The sequence below is a fragment of the Mytilus trossulus genome, chromosome 7 (assembly GCF_036588685.1).
Source record: "Mytilus trossulus isolate FHL-02 chromosome 7, PNRI_Mtr1.1.1.hap1, whole genome shotgun sequence".
Classification (NCBI taxonomy): domain Eukaryota; kingdom Metazoa; phylum Mollusca; class Bivalvia; order Mytilida; family Mytilidae; genus Mytilus; species Mytilus trossulus.
Genome location: NC_086379.1, coordinates 15,499,012 through 15,522,339, shown reverse-complemented (window position 1 = coordinate 15,522,339; position 23,328 = coordinate 15,499,012). Strand labels below are relative to the sequence as shown.

The 23,328-nt window shown below is 30.9% G+C and overlaps 1 protein-coding gene across 3 annotated transcripts in view; it reads left to right on the top strand.

The window, feature by feature from the left end:
- Positions 1-4,289: 4,289 nt before the first annotated feature.
- The window catches only part of LOC134724690 (high-affinity choline transporter 1-like), a 44,506-nt gene continuing 25,467 nt past the window's right edge, over positions 4,290-23,328 (top strand). The window contains exons 1-3 of one of the 3 annotated variants that reach the window (XM_063587860.1): positions 4,290-4,440; positions 11,922-12,020; positions 23,069-23,261. The gene's annotated coding sequence lies outside the window, so the exon portion shown is untranslated. Of the gene's footprint in view, positions 4,441-10,451; positions 10,708-11,670; positions 12,021-23,068; positions 23,262-23,328 lie in introns of those variants that run through there. The other 2 variants (XM_063587861.1, XM_063587859.1) reach the window with 2 other exon arrangements.

The window sequence follows — 23,328 nt, the reverse complement described above, 5'->3', positions numbered from 1 at the left end:
TAATATGTTGTTACTGATGACAAAAAAGAAGTCAAGTTCAATAATGACGATTTTGACTTTTACCGTTCAGGAGTTATGGTTCTTGAAAGATCGTAAAATGGTGTTTCCATTCACGTTGTTGCATTTACTCATGAACCATTCAATCTAAGCTTTTCAAATTTTAATATGTTGATACTGATGACAAAATAGAGGTCAAATTTGATATTGACAATTTTCCTTTTCACCAATCATCAGTAATGGTTCTCTAATGATATTGCCAGGACACAAATAAATGCTAATTAATCCGGTTTGCTGTCGTTGTGACAGCCTCTTGTTATAGTTCATTCTTTTGTTGTACTGTTATACCACTGTCTCAGGACAGGTTAGGGGGAGGGTTGGGATTCTGCTAACATGTCAACCCCACCACATTATTTATGTATGTGCCTGTCCCAAGTCAGGAGCCAGTAAATTCAGTGGTTGTCGTTTGTTCATGTGTTACATATTTGTTTATTGTTCATTTTTTTACTTAAATAAGGCCGTTAGTTTTCTCGTTTGAATTGTTTTACATTGTCTTATCAGGGCCTTTTATAGCTGACTATGTGGTAAGGGATTTGCTCATTGTTGAAGGCTGTACAGTGACCTATAGTTGTTAATGTCTATGTCATTTTGGTCTTTTTTGGATAGCTGTCTCATTGGCAATCATACCACATCTTCTGTTTTATAATTACACAGTTTTCTCTATCTTTATAGATTTCAGCTTTTATGAATCTTGAACTTTTAAATTACTTAATCAAAACAAAAAAAATGAAGGAATAAGGAAAAATTGTATCTTATACTACAATAATTTTAGTAGGCACTTTTTCTGAAGTTGGCTGATTTAAAGAAAATTTTTAAAGTTAATATCCTATACATGTTTTAAAGGGGCACTAGCTGTTAAATTCATGTTCACTCATTTGACTCAAACTCTTATATATTATTGAAAACAATGTATAACATGTATCCAAATTATCAAAAGTTTTAAATAAACAAGTTACATAGCATGGCATCGATAAATTATAGCTTAGTTTCATGTGTATTTTAGTCTAGACGCCATCTAATTAGCTATCGAGTTGACCTCGTAAAACCTCTGATGACCATCATGACCATATAAAGAATATAAACAAATCTAGATATAAATAGATTGAGCGAAATTGTGCAATTGGAATTTACTTGGTCTATTTGATTTCATATCATAGATTAAAAATATATGTTAATCATCTTTTTTACCTGTACTTGCAAGTAAACAATTAATCTTCAATGTTTCTTAGCCTATTTTGTCAAAATTGAGACAAACTTGCTGCTAAAAGCGAATTAGTAATTCACTATTTCACTTTCATTAATGGTTGAAAGAAAAAAATCCTATTTTAGATTTTTTATATATCTTGTAGCTAGTGCCCCTCTAAACGATTGCGACGACCATATAACTTGGGTGCGGATCTTTTTATGAAGTAGACCACATGAATTTAAGGTAAGCACTATAGTCTTATTTCAGAAAATTTAGGATTTTCATTTTTGAATAGCTTAGGAACCATGTTATTTTAAAAAATATTTAGACAAATGAAGTTAGCACATATATATAAAAGGAAAGATAGCCAATAAATTGGGAAAAAACATTGTTATTTCTAAATGACTAATCATGCTAATGTTTCGAAAAATAAATATACCATTCTTATCCCTTATAAATAACATGGACATCTTAAGAGATAATACAAGTATGTGTGTTTCACCATGAAGAGCAAAACAAATGTTAACAAAATATGTCTCATTGCAAGCAGTAGTTTATTGATTCTTCTTAACTCTGAACTGTCTTGATATCTTAGCAAATGACAGATTTAGAACTTCAAATACAAATAGTTACATTTTTTAAGACCGATGTTCTACCTTTAACAGTTTACAAAAATAAGCTGAATGCTAATGAGGAAATCTTTTTTTCTGGCACCTGGTCCAAGACCACAATTATTTCGTAGTGCATTTCTTTTAGAACATAAATGAAAATAAAAAAAAAAACACCTGCGCTTTCTCAAAGAAACTTTTACTGTGTGTTGTACTACTTTTGGGACAAAAATTATAGAAAACTTCATCGGCTCTAACTCCAAATATGGACAATTTTATGTTTAAGGTATCTTGAGATCCTTTGACAGCTTCCAAAGTGCTAATTTTAAACCTTTTTCAGCTGGACCAAATCACTACTTTCCTTTAAAGTTCTGGACCCAAATTTTTTTTCAGTGTAATATCACCCCCTTCTTGCAATTTGAGGCATTAAACATGGGAAACAAATTCGGAAAGGGTATACAAATTAATGGCAAGTAACCCACTGTCAACACTAGGGACTATATTTGTGAACAACGAAAATCAAGGGACAACAATTGTGGTCGCGGACCACCTGTGATAGGATTGGGTGAAGACTATTTATTGTAACAAGTCAACAGACTTAAAACAGTCACAAATTAAGAAACTATTCCTTCATGTTATGCTCTTTGCTCATTTTAGCATGTGGAGGCATAATTGTTGATAGTTTACCCAGAACACTAGCAAGAGGTAAAATATAGTCAAATATAATGCCTATTTATGTGGGGGAAAAAGCACAAGACATACAGGAATTATTTCTATTCTAATAGGTAAATTAAGAAATAATTCATGGAAGCCATAGATTATTGGAAATTTACACATGGCCTGGGCCGTGATATTCGAATTTTATCCTGAGCGTTAGCGAGGGATAAAATCAACGAATATCACGGCCCAGGCCATGTGTAAATTTCCAATAATCTATGGCTTCCATGAATTATTTCGATTCTAATAGGACAAATACGATCATTAAAAAAACTGAAGCGAGGGTGGGTAAATCTGTGTGTATGGCTGTTCTTTTTTACTCCATGTTAGATAAAGCTTATCATTTTAATAGATCCGTAGATTGCACGGATTATTTCGTGAACAATCGCTGAAAAAAAAAATGTTTCAGTCTCAAAACCAGCAATTGTCATGTTGATTTATATGTTTTTTCCCGTGAGCTACCGTCAAATCCAAAGTTGACATTTCGTAACCAATGAGCCGCCATGTTGACTTGCTGAAATCAGTACATATGCGAATAATGCAATAGAATAGAAAATCAAACATAACCTACCTTGATAATCAATTTTAATACAGTTGTAAACGACATGTCAATAGTTAACGTAACAGAAAACGTTCAACTCTAGAGATTTCATTTGTATGACGTCATGTTTTGAAATGACTTAAATGCGCCAAAAACATTAATAGACTTTCGCAAATTTTATTTAATTTTTATTTTGTTGGTTTCTCCGAGCTCTTATGCATTACTTCTTTTTATTATGCATCCGAATAAGAATAAAAGTGATTTTGTCTTTTCTGAATTGCAATTTTTAAAACAATTAAATGGACAAAGGGTTTGCAAATAGGTTTCAATACATGTGGATTTACGTGGGAAGTATATTGTAACAGCCATTATTATGTACACCAAGGAGTCTGCGCTAAGTATAGATATATCGAGAATTTTATCACAGTGTTGTTTACAAAGCGAAAGAAGCACGTCATATTAGAATACCTAAGAAACATTTGGCTGAATACAATTTTATGTAAGCAGCAAATATATATATTGTTTAGGATACAGATGAAATAAAGAGAATGAAAACAGCTTGTGTGCATGTGTCAAACATGTTTTGTGCTAATTAGAACACAGCTTTGTTTGCAAAGCAAAACAAAGAAAGACGTCATATTAGACCTTCCAAATTCATACTTCATTTGAAATTTGTATTGAATATTCTGTTTTTAAAACAGCAAAGGGTTCTCTTAATGAGCCAGGATATGCTTCATTTCCATTGCATCTCCCCAGTCATGCCAGTTATAAAAGTAAAATTGAAATTGAAATAAAATCAATTTAAAGAACCAGAAAAATATCTCTGACAATAAATTAAACATGAATTTAATGATGTATTTAAGAATCGGTGAAAATGAAAAAGTTCAATAATTATGACACATTTATGTAATAACTTAATTGATTTGTATTAATCAGACAATATTCAGGAAATAATTTAACATTGTTGTTCTGTAGCAAGTTATGTCATTGTCTGATTGATTTCTCATAATTCAATATTGTTCTCCTAACAGATTAAATTTGAGTAGTACCCATTTACTGATGTATTGCTTAGCATACTTTAGATATTGAATATATTTTATAATATTTTAGAATTTCATATTGGTTAAATTTAAATCTTCATTTTCATTTCAGGACTTTTTTGTAAGAGGGTACCTGATGCACAGTAATAGTTTGCCCAATATAATAGTATTGAGACTTTTCCATCAGTTTGTGACTGACAGTAGCTGTCAAATCAATTTTAAAAGAATTTAAAGAAAATATTAAGTCTACATGATAATTATGATGGTAGAAAAGTGTAAGAAATTTGCCAGGTAAGGGTAGTTTAAACCTATTTCAAAATGGTTAATGCTAAGATATTGCCCTACACCTAGCCTTCATTATATATATTGTTAATGCTTAGAAATTGCAATTTGCCTAGCCTTCATATTGTGTTATTAATGCTTAGATATAGCCATGTACCTATTTAGACCTCCATGCTATCATTTTGATTTGCTTTTATAATTGCATTTTGAAATGTTTTTAAGTTGTTTGGTAAAAATTTGTCAAACAAATCTTTTTAAAGTGTATACTAATGATGTCCTGTGTACTTTTACGTTGCAGTATTGCACAATTCTTAGAAACTTAATTAAATTTTGTCATGCTAAGATCTCGTCTGTGCATACTTTTCACTTAATTCATAGATTGTTAATTTTCTAGTACATTGATTGAAAATATACAAGAAAGTTTCTGTTGGAATAATTTCTTGAAAGATTTTTAAAAGTATTTGATTGGTAATAGTTTATCAACATGGAAGAAAGGAAGACAAATGGCCAAAGAACCCTTGCAGAAATAAATCCTGACATTTTTTTTAATCAGGATATCTCAAGATTATCCTGGGATATCCTGAAAATATCCTGTAAAGCATTTAGCCCTTTTTCTAGGGAAAAAAATCATGGGAGAATTTCAGGAAATGTCAGGACTTTCAAATCAAGCAGCTTTAAACTAGGGGAATTCTCAGGATATCTCAAGACTTTAAAAAATAAATATAATATAGACCAGGATATGTCAGGACTTTTCCTTCAACATTCATCCAACTTTCAGATACTTTACAAATTCTTTCCGAATGCAAAAAAAATTTAAAGTCCTGGATGATTCCTGGTATTGAGACTTAAGAAATAATATAATCTATATCACAAATTCAACTAAATAAGAAAGAAAATCTTCGGGATTAAAATTATCGGGTGTTGTTTTAAAAAAAAAGTAAATATTCACATGAAAATAGTGTTTTAGCCAGGATTTGTGTAGGGTTAGAGAAAAGTCATTTAGGGAAGAAACTAAAACTATTTTGTCAAACATTTTTGAAATACACAAGTTATTAATGGCATAGTGCAAAGATTATTGGTGTTAATTAAAGATATTAAACATATTTTGACAGTTAACTTATTTACACAGTTACTGTTCATGGAAGCATAACGAGGACAGTATTCCAAAGTAATAGATTTTAGCAATAAAAACAGCAGGGTGTCCGAGAAACTCCAAAGCTTGTCTATCATAACAGCCAATTTACTTCAGAGTAATCATTGGTCTATTAGCCTAAGCAGGTTAAGATTATAATTTAAATGACACATCAATAATAAATCACATTCCGAACTATTTTGGAAGTGTTGAAAAACACACAATTTAGTCATTGCCGTATATATGCAAAGTGTTTGGTTTTATTTACAATACCGGTGGTACATTTTATTGTTTTAAAACTGGTAACACTGCGTGTGGGACTGTCACTGCCGTTACTGGTTTGCTGCAAGAAGTTTTTTTTACTCTTCCTTTCCCTAAAGATGTAAATTCTGATTTTCTCCAAGTTCACATATGTGCCTTTCTATTAATTGTCGTCCGGCATACAAATAACTTAGAAAAATATCAGATCAATGATAGATAGGCCCAACGACAGACGTTTCTCAACGTATGTACAATGTAAACAAACCTTGACCTCGTGGTTTTAATCGTACTGAACAGTTCGGCCCTAAAAATACCTTCCAAGTGAGTCCACTTGTTTATTCACATGCACCATGTGCTGTTTAAGCTAAAGATTATTTTTTTATTATACTTAATAAAACTGCATATTAATAAATATTTGTTTGCGACACCCTTGATTTATTTTCATACTTCCGTTACGGCACAGATCAACTTCTGGCCGATATTATCTGGGGCGAGATTGTCACAGTCTCAACGTCAGCGTAAGTGCACTCTTGGGTAATACGTCACCAAAATGGAGATTACGCTGATGGAAACACGGAAAAGACATTTCCAGGCAGAAAGATTTCAGATAAGTGCATTACAAATTTAATTTAACATGACATACATGTGTATATTATTATAAAATATAATTTGTTGAGGAACTATGATTTTTTTTATGGTTTCTTTGAGCAAAGCAACATCAGAAAGTCTGAAAGCATATTTGAAAATTTATTTTTAATTATATAAACAAAATGAATAATTGTTTCCACATATGATTATTGGTAGTTACCTAAAATTTATAGTTTTTGAATTGTTTGACTTGTTCTTTTGTGAAAATAATAAGTAGCCAGTTTTTTTAATCTTCAGGGGATAAAAAGGGGGAGGGTTTTGAAATGAATTTGATTCCTTAACAGCTTCCGATGTAGTGTATAAACAGGCAACAATATTTCAATTGAATTTTATTGCTTTAAAACATCAAGAACAATTGATTCTTTGTGGATTTTTTTTTTATACTTTTAGGGGATTGAATGATTAAATATCAAAATGGAGCTGCCAGTTTTGATAGTAAAACAGATTCCGTGGAGATTTCAGTTACATTTATTCAGCGATTCTACTTGGAAGAACAGAGACAACAAAATATTACAGAAAGAAGCAGAAACTTTACATGTATCCTTTTATATTATTATATCTGACGCATAGTTACTTTAGTTTTAATATTGGGTGGGTACAGGTGCAGATCCAGCCATTTTAAAAAAGGGGTGGGGTTCAAACTATGTACTATAAACCCTTTCATATGCATTGATCTTGCTAAAAAAGGGTGGGTTCCAACCCCCCCCAGAATCCTCTCCTTGATCCTCCACTGGGGTACCATTTTTATGCCCCACCTACGATAGTAGAGGGGCATTATGTTTTCTGGTCTGTGGCTCCATTCGTTCGTCCGTCTGTGCGTCCGTTCGTTCAGGTTAAAGTTTTTGATCAAGGTAGTTTTTGATGAAGCTGAAGTCCAATCAACTTGAAACTTAGTACACATGTTACTTATTATATGATCTTTCTAAGACTTTTGACTTCAATTTCACGGTCCACTGAACATAGAAAATGAAAGTGGAAGTTTCAGGTTAAAGTTTTGGGTCAAGGTAGTTTTTGATGAAATTGAATTCCAATCAACTTGAAACTTAGTACATATGTTCCCTATAGTATAATCTTTCTAATTTTAATACCAAATTAGATTATTACCCAATTTCACGGTCCATGGAACATGCAAAAGGATAGCGCAGGTGGGGCATCCATGTACTTTGGACACATTCTTGTTATTGGTAATTTAAGATAACAATATGGGCATTAAGCAATTAAATATGACCAACAAGTTTGCTTATTAGTACTAGAATCTAATTTAATAGTTAAATAATCATTAAATACAAGGCATTTTTTTTTAATCTGAACTTCAACAGCCTTTGAGATAAGCTATTTAACATGGCCAATACAAATACTCATTTGTACTTATTTTTCATACAACTACAATTCTTGCTTTAAATAAATAAATTGATATTTACTACATGTAACGTAATTCAAACAGTCAATTGGGGTTGATATCTTGCATTAAATAGGATAGTGACCGCCATTGACAGTAAAACCTCGTTCGACTCACTAAACAAGCCCCTGTGTACCAAGGCAAACATCTATCTTATCAGTGGCATAATCAGGGGAGGGTTCTAATTTTTTTTTGATAATCAATGCATTTGGATAGGGACATATAGCTGGATTCCCCTTTATCATGGGTTTTGAACCCCCCTTTTTGAAATGGCTGGATCTGTCCTTGATTAGAATAAGTAAATATGGATTTAAAATAATTTAAGAAAATATTTGCAATAGAAAAAAATGTACATTGAAAAATGATACCAGGGCAAACACCTACCTTATCAGTTGTGTATTCAGGGGAGGGTTCTGGGTTTTTTTTGTGGACAATCTATACATTTGAATAGGGACATATAGTTGAACCCCCTTTTATTATCCAGGGTTGGGAACACCCCTTTTTGAAATGGCTGGATCTGCCCTTGTTTAAAATAAGGAATATGGATTCAAACTAATTTAAGAAAATATTTGCAATAGAAGAAAAATGTGCATTAAAAAAGGATTTTACTCAAATTTTGTAATTTCTTATAAATAGAATTCATGCAAGACATTTATTGGTCCTGAAGTAAGGACATTCTAAGGATATTCACAGGATATTCTCAGGATATACCAGGACCAACTAAATGCAAGCAAATCTAATCCTGACAAACTAAGGACATTGTCAGGATATTCACAGGATATACCAGGATTATCTCAGGGCTTACTCAATGCAAGCAAATCTGTAAATCCTGACATCAGGATAATTTCCTGAGACCAGGACCTGAGGAATCCTGAGCACAGGATTATAACAGGATTTTCTACTAGGATATTTATGGTCTGGACTGTCTCTGGATATCCCTGGAATATCCTTGTTCCAATACCGTCCCATGTTTAACCCTATCTCAGGATCAGGATATCTCAAGATTGCCCTGTGATTTTTCTCAAGATTATCCTGAGATATCCTGGGGATATCTTGTGATATCCTGCACCATTTTCACAAGGGAATACAAACAAAATTGAAATATTCAATAAAATAAAACTGAATGACATACATTTCATCCTTTCAGATAAAATAATCTCTCTCAAAACAAAGAGATTCTGTTATATAACAAAGAGTGACAACTTTGACTCTGCCTTCTTTACAGATTTTGATTGAATTTTTCTTTGAAAGCCTTCAAGAACAAAAAATGCAAGGTTTCACTATAGATATAACATGACAATTGACATATGTATTATCTGACCTATTGTTTATTGTATATCTGAAAACAGGTGTGACTACAAAAAAATCTAGCTTGACCAATAAGTCATGAAAATATGGTCAAGGTCAAGTAAACCTGCCAGACTGCCATTGTATATTACAAGATCACTTCATATACCAAATATTTGTCTATGGCTTATAAATGGATGCACCTGAACAAGTTGTAAACTGGCACTGTCAACTGATTCTTCCCACAAAGCACCTTTGTTGTGAGAAAATATTTTTATTTTGAAGATTTTATGATATTAGTTTGCTTGGAGCGAAAATAATAAAACTTATCCACCGTCCCGCTGTTTATATCACTCGGCTCAGCTCTTAATAAAATCACTGCTTTGTGACATGAAATAGGTTGACCAGGCCTTAATAACTTTGAAAAGGACATATAAGTGATGTCAAAATGTTTGAACCGACATTGATAAGTTTGACCTTAACTTATCTAGACATCTTCAAGTTTGCTAGTGAAACAAGAAAACACTTCAAAGATGCAAATACAGCCAAATAAATTGGTACATGTACTACTAATATTGCTCATTTTCCCCTGTATAAATGTGTTACAATTTGTAATAGGACACTTGATTTTTAGAGTGTCTATATCCTTTAAAAGTTCTTGATGACATGACAGTTTATAAAAGAATAAAAGTATCTCAAGAAAAAGGAGTAGTTAGGATAGGAAAGTCTTAATTTGACCTTTAGAATTCAAGTTTGTTGTAACATATATAAAACCCATATTTATAATAACCTTGGATATGCAAATTAGAATAAATAAAACCCTGTTTATGTCTGGTGTTCTTTGTAACCATGCTGACACCTTCAGATGTAGGATTTTTGGGATTTGTAAGGTATATTCAATCCTTCTGAAAAACAAAGACCAAAATATTAAAATTTATTATTCTAAAATGTTTTAGGTCTTATAGAAACACAACATTAACAAAATTGATGGTGGTCAATGCATGTGGACACTATCAAAATTTAGCTTAAACATTAATCAAAATAATGATTGTTCATAAGAGTGCACAATTATGACATCAAAAGTGCCCTCAATCCTCGGGACTTATTGACCTGTATATTTGTCATATATATATTGTTATACAATTTATCTCTACAAATTTTTTCAAAATTATTTATACATGTGATATTATTTACAAATTTTGTTCTATATATTTTACAAGTTTTGTCATCAGTTAACTACTATATCTGAAGCTAACTTTCATGAAACTATTTATAGGTCTAATATTGACCCTTTGTGAAACTAATCCCTTTAAAGGAAATAGGTACATACATTTAATTCAAGTGGGCTCTATTGTTAAGTGCTTTGTGGTTTGAAATTTTTTAAGGTACTTACATTTGATCTCCGTCGGCTTTTCATCAGTGGAGCACTTTACTTGGAAAGTGAGTTTGAATGGTTATATAATTATATAAAGAACCATTTTCTATTGAAGAGTTCATGTAGTGTATGTCTCAAGAGAAAATGAGTAAATAACTGCTGTTTTATTAGAAGGTTAGCAAATTAAACATGTTATGAGTAAACCCAACTAATGAATTTAGGGCTTCACTGATACTTGCATGGTTTGTTTCAGTATGATGACATTACATAGATGCTTCATATTATTCTGTAACTTTGAATGGCAGAGCCATTCCAAAAGTTCTATTATTTCCATACAAGTGTGGGCACAGACATATGTTGTCTGATGGGTGAATTTTTGTTGGCAGAGGTATTCCAAAAATTATGTTTTTATTTCCCTACAAGTGTGGACATGCACTTTCTAGTGTTGTCTGATGTGTGATTTTTATTAAATTGTATGTGTGCAGTGAGTGCTAGCATGCTCATTAATGTGGTACTCTAAATCTTTAATTTTGTTGTGTCATCTGCTGGTCAACTGAAGAGTGTATTGACATTGAAATAGTAATATAGATATGTTAGGAAGTCAGAAAACACTAACAGTAAATTACCTCCAACCTTCGTGTGACACTCAGGAGAAATGCTTGAAAATAACAATTACTAGTGTGGTTTTGAAAATATGTTCCATATTTGATTTTTTTCATGCATTATATACTTAAATAGTAAACTGAAATTTTAAGGATTTAAATAAAATGAAATTTGATAGAATCTTTGAAATTTTTAATGCAAGATAAGAATATGAGAAATGCTAATGATACTGAATTTGCTTTAAGTCATTCACTGTTTATAAAGGTGACTTGAAGGAAAAAAAACATTCTTTTAAGAAAAATCTTTTGAATGAATTTGTTTCCTATGGAAATAATGTAGACTAAATAATTCTGTATGAATAGTGCTTCATGTTTTGTAAAGTTTTTGTCAATGAATTTCCTTCATGCTTCCAAAGGTATTGTTAAAGAAAGCAGATTTCAGCTTGACATCTATTCAAACATATATAGTAATGTTTTAATTAACTAAGATCTTGCAGTTTTTAGTAGATAATCATTATAAGACTTGTCAAGAAATCAGTTCGGAAACATATATACAGTAATTGTCAATTTCATAAGTATAATGATTAATCACAAAGTGATCAATTTCAGAGAAGGAGGAGTCATTTATATTGATTAGTCTAAAAAGGAAACTTCTCAAACCGATACTTTTATTCTGGTGTTAATTGTGAAATATTTTTGGTAGGAGTGAGGATATAGATTTTTGTCGTCCTGTATGGATTATTACTGTGAGAAGTTTATGTAACGATTTCTATGATGTATTTGTAGATGGTGGGTAGTTCTCTTATCATGGATTGTACTGGTTAAGGAGTAGGTAGTTAGGAGTTTGGGTTTGATTGTCCTGGCTAAAAGAGGCTAACACTAAAGGTAAGAATTTAACTATGAAAAACATTTTCTTGATTTTTTATATGATATATTTATTTATTTATTTATTACATGTTTAAGCAGTTGCTATTGTCAGATTATATTAAGATATAATTAAAAAATTCTTTACTTGAATAAGTTATGTAAGATGCAAAAAAAATAAAGTAGGCAAAAAAATCATATTTAAAACTGTTACTGCAGAAATTTATTCCAGACACTGATAACGAAACAAAATGTGGTAAAGAGATAAGACTACATATAGAATTTGAACTACTTTTATATTTGTCTCCTTATTTCAATCATATATAAGTCAAAATAGTCTTGTATAGTTGTAGGCATATTTTAGTTTATATTTTGCCTAAGATAAAGTTGACAAAATTAAACACATCAAAATTATACTTCCTTCAAAAAAATAAATGGAAGGCTTGGTATTATCATAAGTAAACTGTTATAAGCCTTGCAAGTCAAAATGAGAACATTGAATGTATACAATATTTAATAGTTTTATTGAACTGAAATGATGACTGACTAATTTTATTGCTTTACATGATATTAACTTTAAAAGTAGACAATACGTGTTTCTCGTTTTGTTTATATAGATTAGACCGTTGGTTTTCCCGTTTGAATGGTTTTACACTAGTAATTTTGGGGCCCTTTATAGCTTGTTGTTCGGTGTGAGCCAAGGCTCCGTGTTGAAGGCCGTACTTTAACCTATAATGGTTTAATTTTTAAATTGTTATTTGGATGGAGAGTTGTCTCATTGGCACTCACACCACATCTTCCTATATCTAATCAGCAAACAGGACCAACAATATACAATGTCATATGTAATATGACTGCGGATACCATCAGTTGTCTCCCAATAAGATGTGCTATTAACTTATGGCATTCATTTAAATGATACATAGTTTTCATTGCATATTTAATATTTTCATTGCACTTAAATTGGGGTAACAAAAATTGTAAATAGTCCATGTATGCAGTATGTATCATCGATGTCGATAGAATTATAGATTATCGTTGATTATCTCAACGAGATTGATTTTCTCGCTTGAGCTGGTACAGCGAAAGTGAGAAAAGCAATCGAGTTGAGATGACCAATGATAATCTGTTTATCGCTATTTTACCTATGACAACGTTGTCAATTTCAATGTCAATTTCGTTAGCAACGCCACGTGGCCTCCTTAGTTTCTAGTGATAATTTTTCCATCTCAAGCGAGAAGCATGATATGAAAATTATCACAAAAAAAGATCAAAGGAAAAATGCACAAAAAAGCGATAATATTGTATATCAAAAAAAGAAGTCATTATCCTTGAATGTTATCTTTTTTTAAAGATTATAGCATATTTGCCAAAAAACTGTGATAAATAAACTGTAAAGGACTAGCAATAATGAACAGCGATACAAAATCTACAACATAACAAAAAACCAAAAAATACTGAATTCTAAATTCTCACCCTTTATTTTATTGATTTTGTATTTACATTTTGTCATAGATGAATTTTTTTATGTTCAGGGTATGTCACTTATTTTAATATGTCTTTTGATTGAGTTGGGCCATTTCAATTAATATTTTATAGAGTGTCTTTCTATGTTGTGACGTTACACTATTGTCTCAGGTAAGAGTGAAGGTTGGTACCAATTAAAATGTTTAAACCTGCTGCATTTGTTTGCATCTGTCCTCAGTCAGAAACCTGATGTTCAATGTTTGTTGGTTGTATGTGTGGTTTCTCGTAATTTCATTTTTTATATAGATTAGACCTTTGGTTTTCCTGTTTGAGTGGTACCGTTTTTACACTAGTCATTTTTGGTGTCACGGAATAGAAGTTCCTTCATAATAGAAGTTCTGAATGGAAAAACTATTCTGGAATATTATTTCCACAGGAATAAATATTACATTAGATGTTCCTAACGGAATAAATAGTATAGAATATTTGTTCCGACAGGTTTACAGGTATTATGACATTGTTTATAATAAAGTTTCCATTGGAACTTCTGTTAAGTGGAACAAATATAGGTTGACAGCATGAGCAGTGAAGGCAGTACTTTTATGAATTGTGACTTGGATTAAGAGTTGTCTAATTGGAACTTATATGAATTTTTGGATTTATTGTCCTTAAAAACAATAGTCAGGTTATAATCTTGACATCTGTGATTCAAGGGAGAAGATGAGATCAGAACTAGGATTTGTTCAATTAAAAACATATTTGATCCCCCACCCTGTGACCAAAATACATCCTTGATATCGCTTAAGTTTCAAAGTTTATTACCAGGAGCAACAACCCCGCAGCTGGTTTCCAAAAACTATCAGAACTAGACATGAAAGATGTTATTTTCTCAACATTAATGCTTTGATTTTAGATATTGAATCAAGGTGATTTAGGTTTAATTTCTAAAATAATTTATGGTTTGTTCCGGTCTTAGGATATTTGGTCCTTATTGAAAGCTCACTTGTTTTGGACAGGAAGACTAGTGTAATTTTCAAAATACTTTTTATTATTATCCCTCATTCAAATTCAAACATTAGGAAGAATCTGTAGTCAATGTATTACAAATATTCATAATAGACATAATATCTATTGCAGTTCCGCCACTATTCAAATGCAGATTTTCAGCATTTTTCTATCCATTTAGGCATTTAATTTGTAGAAGATAACTGATTAAAGGAAGTCAGTAAAGAGTCTGAAGTGGTTATTAAAACAGAAATTTCCATTGATTTTTGGATTGGAAGTTGTCTTATCCTCAATTATTGTTATATTTAAGGGTTTTTTATTGCAATTAAGACAGTAACAAGAATATAAGCCTGTCAATACTAAGGAAGAGGCTGGAGTTATATTGAGCCTTAAGCTCCTTCTTGACTTTTACTCGAGTGGTGATATGTGAATGGATTGTGATTCCATTCAAAGATTTTGTTTTGTTAACCGGAAATGTTTCTCTTGGAAACAAAATATATACATTGTTCAGTGTTGATTTGATAGGTTTTAGATTTTGAATTGTATTTTATTTTTGTCAAACCAAGAGACAAAAATTCATAAGCCTGAAGACAGTATGTGACTAGCCTATAATTGAGTTTAGGGTGCCTTATGTTTAATCAACAATGCCAATCTTAATTTTATCATGTGACACATGTAGTGCTCCCAGGAATTTAATTATATTATTTAAAGAGATTGATGTTTTTTATCATTTGAAGTCAACTTTAGTTGCAAATTTTTCAAGTTAAGATAAACAAAAAAAGATTTAACACATGCTGACAATAAAATGATGTATAACCATGACCAGCAATTTCAATAAAGCTCACTGACAGATGAAACTTCCACTAATAAAACCTAGCTTATAATGGATAGACTTTTATATATCTACTACTTTCCACATATATTCCCATCTGGTTCATCAGACAGAAAATAATCTACTGACAAGGTTAAAAATGCACAAAAATACCAAGAACTGACTTCCTCTGTACAAACCTATTCTGAACAGATTTAAGTGACCTCCACGTAACACAGTTTGACAAATATATTATCCTGATTGTTAATTGAATGAATTCCAATTCATTGTGGAAACATTGTAGTCTTAAATATACTTTCATTGAAGACAAAATGTAATCTTGAATATACTTTCAAATGTTCAATCAATTTAATAAAAACTGTAGGGGTTTACTCATTTCTATGTTTTTTATGCCCCATCTGTAACGCAGGGGGCATTAAGTTCTACCCTTGTTCATCTTTATGTATGTACGTCCCAAAGGTTTCGTTCTCTAACTTTCATTCTTTTAGTTTGCCTCAACCAAATGTTATCAAACTTATACACAACGCTGATAACCACAAAGCATGGATCAGGTTTGAATTTTGGTGGCTTCACTTTAACCATTGTGGAGTTATGCCCTTGTCAAATGGGAAAATTACTGATTTTTTTCGTCTAGTTCCCTTAATCTGTAGTTTGCCTCAATAAAATGTTATGAAACTTATACACAATGCTTATTTCTACAAAATACAGACCCTGTTTGAATTTTGATGGTGTGACTTAGGGACGACATCAAAAGTTCAATGAAGGATAAATTAAAAAACTTAATTCATATAGTTTTTTTCACTGACCCCCCTATCCCCCTCTTAACTTAATTTGGGAAAAACTGATTGACCAATAAGGATATATGTAAAATCGATGTCAATTTATACAAAACATGCAGCAGTTTGATCCCCACCGCCAACTATTTGAATTTTAAGTTTTTAATCCTTCATTGATTTTTTGATGTCATCCCTTAAGGTTCATCATAACAAATGGACAAATATGGCCGTATTTTTACCTCAAAAACTACTCTGTGTACAGACTTACCTGTGCTGTTTGAAAAGTTTTAATGCCTAGCATCCACTAGATATATAAAAGTTAAATGCATTTTGTGTTTAAGGAAGATAAAATCTTTCTTGGTTTTTGCTGGGCATTTTTTTTCCTTTTTTCAGAAGGTGCAAAAATAAACAAACACCCAAATGCCCATCAAAATCCAAAAGAGATTTTATCTTTCTGAAACACAAAATGGATTTAACTTTTTTATATCTAGTGGATGCTAGGCATAAAAACTTTTCCAACTTTACAGGTAAGTCTGTACTCAGAGTAATTTTTGGCATGTAAATACAGCCATATTTGTCCGTTTGTTATGATGAACCTTAAACAGTTCTAGAGTTATGCCTTTTTACAAATGGAAAAAATGCTGCATTTTCATTTCCTTTCTCTCTGAAAGGTTTTGAAACTTTTACACAATGCTAACTACCTCAAAACACATATTAGGTTTGAATTTTGCAGATGTCAATTTTACTGTTCTAGAGTTATGCCCTTTAAAAATGGAAAAATAGATGAACTTTTCGTTTCTGTTTTCTAACTTTAGTTTGCTTCAACCAAATGTAATAAAACTTATGCTCAATGCCTATTATCCCAATACTCAGATCAAGTTCACATTTGCATAGTGTCACTCTTACTGTTATGTTCCTTAATAACGTTATATGCAATTGGGGGCATAGCATCATCTGTGTCCCATGGAAACATCCCCATTTATTTGGTTGTGGAGGGCTTTAATCTTGGTGAGAAAAAATATCAAACCCTGCTTATCAAGTTCAGCTGCCAAATGACTTTGACAATGAAAGGAAATCCGCCTGAGATTGTTAATTTGAGAAACATGACTTAAATATTATATTATGCTTTGATACTATAATTATGCATTGAATGTTTACTAGATAACATTTTTGTTCGCTTTGGGGATTCAGTATATCGTCAGGTTATCAGAATTCCAATGGGGACTAACTGTGCACCACTTATTGCGGACCTGTTTTTGTATTGCTATGAGTTACAATTTATGACAAAAATCAGCAAAGACCCATAGAAACAACATCTGATAAACAAATTTAATAATACTTTTAGATATTTGGATGATATTTTGGCTCTCAATAATGACGACTTCAGTATGTTTACTAATGAAATTTATCCTGTTGAACTTACTTTAAATAAAGCTAATACTAACAATGACCACTGCCCTTTCCTCGATCTTGATATTTATATCACTAACGAAAGCTGAATACTAAAATTTATGATAAAAGAGATGAGTTTTCATTTCCTATCGTTAATTATCCATTTTTAGATGGTGATGTTCCCTTGTCACCATCTTACGGTGTTTATATATCTCAACTTGTACGATTCGCTCCTGTATGTAACAATATTTTAAGATTTTAACGAGAGAAATTTATGTATTACTGAAAAATTATTACACCAGGGTTTTAGATATTACAAACTAGTCAAAACATTTACTAAATTTTATCATTGGTATAAGGACATCATTCGTAAATATAGCTCAGCATGCAGACTTCTTATACGTTCAGGTATTTCACATCCAATTTTTTATGGAAATATTCTTTATAAAGCACAAAGGTGTCAGAAACTAACAAAACCTATAAATAGACTTATTTAGAAGGGATATAGTTACGATACTGTTGTCAGGTCATTAAAGATTGCATATTTTGGCGTTAATATTGATTGACTTATAGGGTCTTTGCATTGGAACTAAACACATTTATTCAAAAACCAGTTGCTGGCATGACACAGGTTATGTTCTTCTCATATATATATTATAATGGTATGATACTAAACCCCTAACGGGAAGGATTGTGCCTGATGTTCATATGATGAAATCATAATCTTTCAGTCAGTTTAATTGAAGTCTGGAGCTGGCATGTCAGTTAACTGCTAGTAGTCTGTTGTTATTTATGTATTATTGTCATTCTGTTTATTTTCTTTGGTTACATCTTCTGACATCAGACTCTGACTTCTCTTGAACTGAATTTTAATGTGCGTATTGATATGCGTTTACTTTTCTACATTGGCTAGAGGTAAAGGGGGAGGGTTGAGATCTCACAAACATGTTTAACCCCGCCATTTTTGAGCCTGTCCTAAATCAGGAGCCTCTGGCCTTTGTTAGTCTTGTATTATTTTAGTTTTAGTTTCTTGTGTAAAATTTGGAAATTAGTACAATACTTTTTCACTTATTTTATGTGCATTCTATACAAATCTGCCTTGTGGTTTGCTATTGTTTCAATCAAACAGAAGTAAATACACTGTTTGATATTCTGAACAATGTAAAATTTCTTTGCATATCTGATAACATATTGCCTATTAATGGTAATTTGACATTAAATGAGACTTGTGTTTTAAATGTAAATAGGATTATTTTAGATTATCCATGTATGGAAACATTAAAGCATTCATAAAATGCTTGGTTGTGAATACATTTTTTTTGTTCTTGATAAAAAGTTCCTACAAGAATATTCACTTTTGTTTTCTTACAAAATATTTACAGATAAAATCAATGATTTTGCCTTTAAAGGTCTTCATTAATTTCAAAATTTTCTGTTCATTCTTTGATTTTTATCAATGTTTACAGCTAGATGATTTATAATACAAAAAAAACCCACTTTTCTTTGGACATAATACATATAATGCTTCAAGCATGAGATTGATTCTCCCAAGCATTATTAGCATAATAATTTACTTAAAAAATAAATCCATTTTGGATTTTTAATCATGGATAATTTCATAGATTCTAACTAATGAATGGTATCATAAAAACTGTTGTCAGGTTATTAAAATGACAAAACAAAAAGGTATTTTTGTTGGTCAATGCCTTATGGGATCTTGTCTTTTATTATTGTTTTATTTGAATGATTTTTGTCCCCAGTGCAATGCCTTGCGGGGGCCAAGAATTACTTGGTGTCCATACATCCAGTCTTGTTAGCTCTCTCACTTGTGCATTTCTTATCAGATTTTTACGAAACTAAATATATTATATATATCTTACGTTTATATTAGCAATGTCATGGACAGATTAGAAAATAAGTGCTCATGAATTATTTCAAAGACTGATGGTCTTGGAAGCAATAATTTTATGCAAAACTGCATCATTATAAGCACTTATCAGTAGTTTCAGTCAATTATCTTCTTAAAAGTCTTTGAACTTGGACAGAAACTGCTTCATAATAAGAATTTTAAAATACTTTTTTCAATTTAGTTGACTGATACATGGACTTAGATTTTATGCAGTAAATGTTTAAATACAGTTTAGGTGAGTTTAAGTTTGCTTTGACATCATTTTCTTTGTCAAATTATAATTGAATTTTTAAAAAAATCGTCATATTTTAAGGTTGTTTTGGGTATATAAATTTTTGAATCATTGTATACACCTTTTATTCTTTCAGGAAAATTTATGAAAACTCTATCATATCAATTTTAATGTCTTTCTATCTTTAGGTACAATTATAGAATGCTTAACCAAGACTTTTTGTGTTCACTTTCATCAACAAAATCTTGGGTTTTGCAGAAATGCTATTTTCTTTTTTTCTAAAGGAAAATGTATTGCTCAATTTACAGAAATATTTGACTGGTGCTTTTGTTGTTGATTGTAAAGATAATAGGCTTTGTATATTGCTCTTATGAATTATGGTGTTTTCTTTGTATAATAATAGTCTTTTATGTGTAGCACTTCTAAAACAAGTATATCTTTGAAAATTTATTATAGATATTAAGTTGAAAATATCATCTGCTTTAACTTTTGTTGTCAAGCTTTACTTTGCATCTCTGTTACAAGGGACAATCGCAAATGAAGGATCAAAGAAAATATAACATGGAGTTATTTGATGTTTTGTTGCTCAAAAGTTGAATCATTGCTGCAGTTATAAAATTGTTGGAAATAAAAGAGCTGGATCCATCATTTTTAATCTTACTCCAATCTAAGTTTGAATAGTAAGGAACTTCAAACAGTCACATATGTTGTAACAGCGTTGTTTCTCGGATTTTCTTCAAACTTGATTGTTTACTTCTGTATGAATGTAATATTTTAAAATAGAATTTTACTCCATGTTAAAATCTTCAAGCCTTATTTGGAGTTTTACTCAAGAAGTGGAATAAATTGTTTGATGAAGAGGTTAAAATATGGTTAGAAATTGTTGTCCGAAATCTTATGTTTGCCTACAGCTATCAGTTGAAAACCAGATATTTTAAGAATTTTTTTTCGATAAAGAATATAAATGGCAATAAATCCATTTCTGTACTAGTTTTATGGAAAATCTATTGGACATGGAAAAGTAATCTGTAATGATATGAAATTACTTTAAATAAACAGAATAATGAGAGAAATTATCGATGAAAAAACCATAAACATTTTGTTTTTTTTCTAAACGTCTGTTATGAGATATAAAGTTATTAACTATAAAAACGTCGGAAACCTGAAGATTAAAAGTTGATCAAAGAGTCTGACCTTTTTTTAATGATGGTCCTTGCTAGACAAGGTAGCTATCCCTTAATGAGGTATACTAATCAATAAACGACACTTTTATCATTACCCGAAAATGAAGGGGAATCAATACATGGCAAACATCTCTTCATTGACATGGAAAGGAAACTTTATAAGAAATTACACGGTTAGGGATTAGATGGTTTAAAATTGCTTGCATGTTTCGATTCAAAAGAAGATATATGTTAAGTTTCAAGAGTGAAAGTCTTTGGGTAATTGGTCAGATTTATGTGTTATAAGGTATGTGATTTAATATGTATTGTTATTATTTTTGAATTTTTTTTTAACTGTAATAACTTTACACTTAGCTTCACATGAATGAGTTTTCAGTGTAGTGTATGCAACTGAAAACAAATTACAAAATTGATTTTGAAGACATGAATTAAGAATAAAAAATATTCTTATTTTCATTTTTCAGAACAAATGTATTATTATATTTGACTATCTAAAACATGAATTCACTTTGTTTAATATTATGATGATTTTTTTTAAAGTATTCTTGGATTTATTTAAAATACTTTTAATGCATGCATTTTGGAAGGTTATAATTCTGAAATTTATTTGTTAGGTTATAATAAAGATATTATAAAACGTTCATCAATATATTATATTGAGTCTTTTTAGGAGAGGCTTACAATAGTAATACATCATAATGTAAAGGATAAGTTTATATTTATATTTCAAATTATTTTATCTAAAAAGGGGGGGGGGTGTAACACCAGTGAAAGTACCTTATCTTATTGAAGATCAACATAGATTGCACTCTTTGCCACTGAACTAGTTTTAATTGTCAAAAAATGTGTGAACAAGCTTAAGTGTTCCAATTGCAAAAATTCATTTAACACTTTCAAGACTTTGTTACTCCAACGTTTTGAAAGATTGTAGTAAATAGATCTGTAAGCTTATACTGGGCCTACAATGGTATTTTCATATGCACTGTACTTTATTCTTATGGTCAATATAGTTTCAGATTGTTGATATTTTGATAGTTTCAGACTGATATGATTTTTCAGTAATTCCCCACATAGATTGATGTGCTTTTTGTCATAAATCTGTCAGTAATACTAGATCTGTAAATGTCTTCACTTAGTTAGCAGCAAATCTCTCTTGAGATACAGCAGAATATCAGATTTAATTTCACTGCCTATTGAAGCCTAATGAACAAATCATTTTTCAGCAAAAATAAGAACCTGATAATTCTTCATCATGATAGAAATTACGCAATTGGTTTGCTTCAGATTATTTTTGCTGACAAACCAATTCTAGAAAAATCTTCAGATTAATAAGGTGTAATACGTAAAGCTGGAAAAGTTTGATTGTAGATGAGTAAAACCCCAAATATCCTTGATGTAGTTTTTTAGTTCCTCACATTTGAAACTTTTTCATTAATATTTAGTCAAAATAATTTTATCACATTTTACGTGCTAATTGTTATGCCCAAAATGTGGGCATTACGTTTTCTGGTCTGTGTTTCCCCGCTCGTTTCTTCCCTCTGTCCCGCTTCAGGTTTAAGTTTTTGGTCAAGGTAGTTTTTGAAGCCCAATCAACTTGAAACTTAGTACACATGTTCCCTATGATATGATCTTTCTAATTTTAATGCCAATTTAGAGTTTTTACCCCATTTTCAAGGTTCACTGAACAAAAAAATGATCGTGCAGATGGGGCATCTGTGTACTGGACACACATTCTTTGGTTTTTTTCCCATGTTTTTTTAATTTAAATTGAAAATTGAGATAATTTTACTTGCGAAATAGCCAAGTGTCTTATAAATCCTACATCTAATTGTTTTATTTTTTCCTTTAATGTTTTGAAAATGCATCATCAATTTATGATCTCAAATGTATTATGTTCAATTGACTTAAATGTGAGAAGGAGGGGAAAGAGATACCAAGATACCATTTAGAATGCAAATGAGATGTTGAACATAAAAAAATTGGAATATGAATTAACTTGATACTTGATTCTGTTGTTCAAATTATTGTCTTCTAGCCTTTGGTGGATATTTGTCTCATTGGCAATCATACCACATCTCCTTCTTGTCATAAATAACAAAAAAAATGTTCGTTTTCTACCATTTGATTGTCTGTCTAATTAGTCTGACAAAATACTTCTTCACCGTGTACAAGGTGTGATAAAAGTATGTAATCCTATGATATTGGTAGTGTATTTTAAATTTGTAGATGAATGTGAATTTGAGTTATTAAACAAGTTTTATATTTTTTTCAGCAAATCTGGAAACCTAAGATTGCCGTCTTATAGAAGAAATTGAATGGGATAAAATATTTAGAATCAAATATCAAAAGGATCATTGTACAAACTGCACATTTGTTGGTCAAAGAATTAAGAACTCACAGTGAAGGAGTAGATACTAGTTCTTGAAGAAGATATCAGTATTTGTGTGACTTAAAAAGAAGTGCAGGTGGGTGTAAGGAATTATGACCAAAATAAATCAGTATCTTTAGAATCTAATAAGTTTATGTCCTGTA